Below are 7685 nucleotides of genomic sequence, written 5' to 3' on the forward strand. Positions count from 1 at the left end.
ACTGCGCCGCATGTGTTTTCGGCTGGCAGTGTGTTGTGCAAACCCCGTGTAATGCGCTGGTATGCGTGGCCCCCGTGTGCTTGTGTTGTACGTTGGCACCCCGCTTGGTTGGGGGGATGATGTACACTGCGTTTGAACGAGCATAACATAACGGCCGGCAGAGAGGCAAGAGTGAGATGGGAAGAATGAAAGTGGAACAGAGATATAGAATCGAGTGAGAAAAATGCGTCCGTTTTTCACATTTTTACTCGCACACAGTGGTGTGAAATAAAAAGAGAAAACAAAACATCGTTTTTCATTTACTCCTTCGCTTTTTATCTATTTTTGTCCCGTACTAGCTCATGTTATTTCTCTCTCTTTCTCTTTTTAGACAAATGGTTTAGATGCTTATGTGCGCGATTTCAAAATATTTTTTCTAACATTCTACATTTATGAAAACATAACAAACAATAATTAAATTATTAAAATAAAAAAACCATGTAGAAAAAATAAAATATTGCTTGGAAACAAAGATTGCATGTGCGATTCGGACTTTTTGATACCAAAAAAAAAAACACCACGTGTTTCTTTCAATCATCACCACGTGTATAAGATCAAGAACGATAGATAATTCAACATTCATTTTGTTAATAAGAAATTAAACCTTCAGTTCGAGTTACTGAAGATCGTTTCAGTACAACTGCTTAAGATTGCCTAGATAATAATTTTGATATGATATTCAACATTCATAACCGAAAACCGAAATCAGAATGATGGAAAATTTCGAACTAAACTTGAAACATTTTCAGTTCATCATCTGAATCTCTCTTTCTTAAGTTAGTTTGTATCACAATCCATCAGTTGTCGTTTTACACTTCTAAGCTAATATTATAAATCCTAGTATTGTTTGAATGTTTTATATTTAAAAATTATTGACTGCATTTGTGCATAAAATTTACCGTTTTGTTTCTGTTGCAGAAACACCCTTATTTTATTGAAATCTAATGGAGGTGCAAGGACAATAAGAACGATAATTAGGTGCAAGAGGCTTCATGTAACATGTATCAATCAGCAGTGTGATAAATGTACTTGAAGTTCGCCGTCCTTAGTCGATTGAAGTCACTGTATCTATTATGAATATTTTTGATCATTATTTAAGTTTTGCATATAAGGTTTCTAAAGTATTTTTTTATTGTGTGAAAGGGGTCTTCAAAAATGCGACAGGTTTCTTTATATCGTAACATACTTACTCGAATTTTCGACGATCCTTTGCTGCCCTTTGAATCACGGAGCTTTCCGATTATTATACGATGTGTAAGGATCAATTGATTTCAATCTCACAAGTGCTTCAAACCTGCTTTAAAAAAACTTTCTTCACGGATATACGAATTTTTAATATGGATGAATCATTCGAGACTTCAATTGTCAGTAGTGTGGTCCGATATATGAAGTAAAGAACTAATCTGAATTAAAATAATAAATTTATAATTTCTGAAACAAATGCATTTTTGATGCAAGATTTTTTTGAATTTTCTATTGTGATTAACAGCTGCTGCTCGAAAACAGCTCGAATAAAGTTTTAGCTTCCGCTATTCCCCGCCAGTGACGAAATGGCGCTAGCTATCGAATCACGTTGTTTGTTGGAACAGATGAAAATTGTTTTCAATGATTTTTATTTTCTTTTAAATGTTTTCCTTTTTTTAACTCTCCACCCTATGATTTTATATGAGGTAATCATAAAACCTGAAATACGATATTTAAAAAAAATATAAAAAAAAGAAATCTTTACGAGAGTTTTCTTCTAGAGCATAGATTTATCGGCAAATTTGTTGTAGTTTGTTTTCTAAAAAAATTGGATTTGTTATTTGTTTTGTTAATGTGGTTAGATCAATGTGGTTAGTGTGCTTCATATTTAAACTAATAGAAATGACGGTTTCAATTTGATCTTTTTAATTTCTTACATCCTCCGGTGCAATGTAACATATTTGTTTAATTTAAACCGAACGAATGTTTTCACGGAAGCTTCGCACATTTATTTGACAAGTTACGTCATAATAAAATTGCACGGTTTGGTTATCCTAGCCCAGGGACGGCTCACGACACGGTGACTGTATTAGGACATTAATAGCTAAAATCAAACCACTTAGCACAAACTAACAACAAACACGCGTTCATATCGAAGCAATCTCGAACCCATTATCCCGGTTCACATCACAATTTGGAAAAGAAACAGCCACGAAAAAAAGGTAAATAAATAAAAATATAATAAGACCTTTGCATGAGGCAATGCTTCATATCTGATCGATCGTTAATCCGCCTATCGAGTCCAATCGCGGTTCGCAATTTATCACGTTTTATGATATGACCGTTTCGCCCAAGTTTGTCATGGTGAATGAGCGCACCCCTTTAATTACGTTGCACCGGTCAGAATGTGGGACAATTAGTGGGAAGTAAATGAAGAAGAAAAGAGGGGTGAAACCTCCCCCGTACACATGCAGGACATGGAGATCCGAGACAAAAACTGTTGCATACGATCGATCTTAGCCGATCGGGAATGATCGATATAGAAGATAAATTTTTTTGTGCACGGTGTGCAGTAAGTGGTTGGTCAGCGTGTGAGGTGCATTCAGCAAAAGGGTGATGAAAAAATAAACCCAAATATAAATTGGAACCTGTTTGGAAGTATATTTTTCGTGTCGCTTTCTTCTTACTTAGAGGTGATTGTGGTTGCTAGAGTCGTAATGAGAACAAGGAACACGTAAGTTACCTTTATACGTTGGTAAAATAAAAAAGGGAAATTATATTAAAGGCAGAGTAAAAAAATATTTTTCAACGTTAAAAATTGTTTAGTCAAATTTTTTTTTTAATCCCAAAGCTAAAGCTACTTTGAATTGATGAACCTCTCCTGTGGTTCTTATCGAATAGCTCATATTAAAAATCTCTTGTCATTAACTTACGGAATGGTATCCCAAACACCAATAGGAATCTGCTTGAAATATCTTGACACAGCCGCTTACTTTCCTGTACAAAAAAAAGAAAAACATAATGAAATAAGTAAGTAATGCATTAATTTGCTTTGTCAAACTGCTGCTGAGCGATGTTTATGCAACTGCCGCCTAATGACCTTATGGAAAAAAATGCTTTAACACCGACTGAGTGAGAATTTCCGGCAAACATTGTACCGGGCAGGCAGCCGCGAATCTCAATCGCTCGCCCCAATAACCAAACCCACCCGCCCTACCACCCAGCATGTAACGTCGATCGATCGTGCAGAAAACTCACCCTTTCCTTAGGGTGGTCAACACCATCACCAGCATCCCAAGCCTGGCTCGGTACTGACGCGGTAGCAGTAAGTGCTCCCTATCCGAAAACTGTCTCCCGCACAAGCACCCACGGCACCGTGTGTACAAGTACAGGAGGTTTTCCTTCGCTCGATCGCCACACCGTGCCTGGTGCCACCGAACGATCGTGAAGGTGGCGTGTGGGCAGCAGCAAAATGCCAATTTCGTATTTGCTCTACATTCGCTTATGTAATGAGAGCGCCAACGAAAATCCAGCGAAAATCCGGCCCCGGGGCAAAGAATTGCTTGGTTCGGGGGGGCGACAGGGTTTTGCGGGGAGACCTGGCTGTCTGGACAATTGCAGGACGTCGTGCTGTGGTTAGGGTGGTCTGGATAGGGCTAGTGAATGCAGGGTAAAAAAAAGCGTGACCATTTTGTGCGCACATACTATACTTCTTATGCTGGGTCTTTTTTTTTCGCCGGGGGACCGCACTGTGTGTGTGTAGATGGGGTGGATAATTTCTCTTTAGCACCGTTTGAAATAATACTTGAGCTACTGGAGGAGTTGTTAAAAGAGTGTGTGTCTGTGTGTTTTTTTCCTCCTACTTTCATTATGCTCTACTTCCTTCTGGCCACCGAAGCTACCCGTATCTCCTTGCTTTACTTTTCTTTTCAGTCTTTGATCCTCTCCGATCCAACGGTGCCTTCCCCTTGACGGTGGCTTCGAATCGTCGATCAGCTTCATATTCTTCACCGGACAATCGAGCAGCCGGCGTTTGCGTTACGCGACTCATTAGGGGTTTTGCACTCGCCCAGGCACGAACCCGTAGTTAGCAAAACGCGCAGTACCAGTACCGTCCCCGCGTTCCCCGCCGTTCCTTCGGGAGATCTTTCAGGAAGTTCTTGATTGTGTGGTAAGTCGGCGCCGTACGGGTGGTGCTAGAGCCTTTTGCTAGTCGATTTTCATTTCACTCCAATTTGACGGGCCGATGATGAAGTGTATCGGGCAAAGAAGCAAACAGGAAGTCCAAACGAGCTGCACGAGCTCCACGAGCTTTTGCGTGGAGGTTCTTTTCTTGCACTTCTACTTCATACTCGCATCGTCATCGCCTCCCGATGCCGCGTGTAGTGCAGCAGTGAGAGTAATAACATTATTTGCTGACAGTAATGGGGCCTTAATAGGACAGATTCTGTTTTTTTGCTTACGCTAGTCTTCATTACGGTATCGCCACTCCCTCGGGTTTGTGGTCGTAAAGGTTACAATGTTGCATTCTGGTTAGGAGGAATGCTTGTTTTAGTTGAATAATTAATCAAACACCCATTCTAAAGATATCTAGAACTAAACTACAACTAAGTGAAATATGTATATTAAAGACATAATCTTAGTTATAAAATTATTGGAAGCTTCGGATGATCCATGAATTTCATATGTATGTTTTGAGATCTAAACTAAGTTGAATCAATAAGCTAACATATCCTAGCATGATCTGGCATTTACATTATTATTATTTATTTTGCTCGGTTGGAACGGCCTGGCCGTATCAAGACTTATTTTACCACGTAGCAGGATAGTCAGTCCATGCTACGGGGGGACGGACTGGATGGGATTTTGAACCCGGTCCTGCCGTGTGGACGGGCGCCTAAATAAATAAATAAATAAAAAAAATAATAATAAATGTAATGTTTCTTATAAAGGAAATATTACTTTATGCAGAATAGAATAGACCTATTTTTATTTTTATTCAAAGTTGTTACTTTCACAAACCCATTCTTCGTGAAGTTTCAGAATGTATAACTGCAGTTTTTGTTTGTTTGTTTTGTTTTAAGTTTTATTTAAATTGTTTTTTTTTGAAAATAATTAGGAAATAAAAATCGCTTTCAGTGTTGAAATAATAAAACTTGGAAAAATCATGTTTAGAAGGGCATTAATAACATTTCTGCGGATTGCTCATTTGCAGTTAGTTATTTCTTTGTTAAATTGAGCAATAAAATCAATGATCTTTTACACGACAGGGCCGTTATCGAATCCCATCCGGATCATTCCAACGTACGCAGATTTGACCATCCCGACCGCGTAATGGAAGATCAAGGAAACCGGAATTATCGAGGTAAAGACGTCGAAGATTATTGTGTCACAATGAAGAAGACTGTCTTAGTATTTTAGTGAATACTTTTACCCAAAAAACTGCGTAATTCCAAGGTGTTAATTGTATGAATTTTATGTGTTTTGTTTCTTCTTCCGTTTCAGAACGTTTTCTAGTTTAATTTAATCATTCTTATATTCTTTAGGGACCTTTTGAATGTTTGTACCATTTATATCTTCATACTTTTAATATATTTTTTTAACCTAACTTAGTAAAGCAGCTTTTAGGGTATCATTTATTAGCATTTAAATTGTTTGCCATTAAGTCTTAGCTAATAGCAATACGACGTGAACATTTCTACAAATAAATAATACCTTGCTTTATGGTTCTATCCTTTTTAGATTTGCGAAAGTCCTGCATTAACTACAGTAGAATAGTTTCATTTAAAAATAATTATCATGAAAATGAAGCGTAAATTGTAAAAACAATAGATCTGGTAGTTTTAGTGTTATTTTAGTTCTAAGTACGTAAACTAATACCCAACAGGTTAGAGAACAAATAAAGGATATATAAGGAATGAAATTTAGTAACCAAAATTATTAAAATAATGTCCAGTTTTAAATTTGCGAGGTTTAAAAAAAATCCATCAAAAGTCATAAGAAGTTCTTTCAGACACGTTTACCTTTCAAACCAACTACACGTAAGCTTACTGGCTGATTCATTCCACGCGATAACCTGTTTCGCTCGAAAATGTGGTTCAAATCCTTCCCGAGGGCTGGCATGTCGACCTAGCGTGCACCATTTCCTAGCCGTGGTCAGCCCTTCAAATCGGGACCAAGCTTCGTGTCCATTCACTTTCGATTATTGGTTAGCGGTCGTGGGTTTGTTTATTTGTTGGAGTTTGTTTTTTTGCTACTTCAATCGAGTTTTACTACGGCTATACGCGAAGGTGTGGACGAGAATAGAAGTAATGTGTGATTATTTTTACTTTAATACGTTAAACATGGATTGGTACAATATCGGTAGCAGACAAAAGACAATCGGATAATCGAGAGCAAAGTCTGTGTCCTGTAAAACGACGACATCGCCCTCAGTACAGTGAGAATGCAAGCAAGGATTCTCAAGATGGCATAATCAATACATTGAACAATATTTTATTTAATGTAAAATGTAATGCTGACAAAAAATATGTAAACGTTAGCATATTTGCAATGCATATTCCGATTTAAAACACAAATTTATTCAAAAGCGAATTTTCATGACCATATTGGCCATCTTTTCGTCCCACCGTCCGTTTCATTTGGTGCTATGGTGCAAATAGGTAGCAAACCCGATTTGAGCCTTGTTCTTTACGGGCTCATAATAATGATCGTGAGCATAATTCAATCGCTGCGAGTGGCAAGGTGAGCCCCGAGCCTCGAAATCGAGGCGTGGTGTGTGCGTTGCGCTGTGTCTCGGAATGCACTGGAATGTCGTGTCAGTGTGCCGGTGCCCTTCGGCGCGTTCCTTTTCGTAATAGGAACAAAAATGGTCTGGCGCTAGGATAAAGTTACACATTATGCGATCCCTTCATGCGGTGGACGTTGGCAAGATTTGGTCGAACACACTTATAATAAAGAAAACATATATTCATGGTGGCCAAAAATTCTATTGACAAATGATTAATGTGCTTTGGTCGCTCTTTGGTCGCTGTTTTGATGGTGCGTTTTTGGTTGCGCTTTTGTTCGCGGGACATTGTTGTACGTGTCAATCGCTGGTTATGCTTGCGTTACTTGCGTTTTGATTCAAACACGCGTCCTTTCATCACAGCTCGTTTCATACGTATGAGCTACTAGTTCCCACCGAATTCCCATTGGTAAGGATTGACATTCCTTCCAGCACTAAATCAGCGATCGGTCATCAGTGGTTTGCATTCTGAAAACAAATTAATAATCACCCGCAGCAGCCGCCGCCGGTTTCAGAGCCGATGACACATAAAAGGTGTAGCGCAAACATAATGTGGAGCAGTGTGTTTGGTCGTTTTGTGGCACTGATCGTTGGACGAATTGTACGGAGCCATGTACGGCCAATATGACAATGTGATGAATAGTAATAATAGAGTTTTGTGCTTGCTCGATTCTTTTAAGGTGCTTTTTTAGTTTTATTTCTTTCAACCAACTCACCGATCGATGGTCGTAATTTCGCTTCGCAGTGCGGCTTGAGGTTCGCGATTTGGTTTGGAGAAACACACCATTTGCTGCGAAGGAAGCCATCATTAAACACGTTTAGCCCTCGAGGCGTACTGACATGGGGTGATTGGTGACATTAAAATGTTCTTTTTCTTCCTCTATTGCCGTTGCAA

The 7685-nt window shown here is 38.7% G+C and overlaps 1 long non-coding RNA gene across 1 annotated transcript; it reads left to right on the forward strand.

Annotated features, from left to right (window-relative positions):
* Nucleotides 1–3521: 3521 nt before the first annotated feature.
* Nucleotides 3522–6437, forward strand: LOC125762467 (uncharacterized). Its single transcript, XR_007418224.1, has 3 exons — nt 3522–4174; nt 5274–5368; nt 5509–6437. It is a non-coding gene; the product is annotated as an uncharacterized LOC125762467 (long non-coding RNA).
* The last annotated feature ends 1248 nt before the right edge of the window (nt 6438–7685 follow it).

Source organism: Anopheles funestus, chromosome 2RL (genome assembly GCF_943734845.2).
Source record: "Anopheles funestus chromosome 2RL, idAnoFuneDA-416_04, whole genome shotgun sequence".
NCBI classification, from domain to species: Eukaryota; Metazoa; Arthropoda; class Insecta; order Diptera; family Culicidae; genus Anopheles; species Anopheles funestus.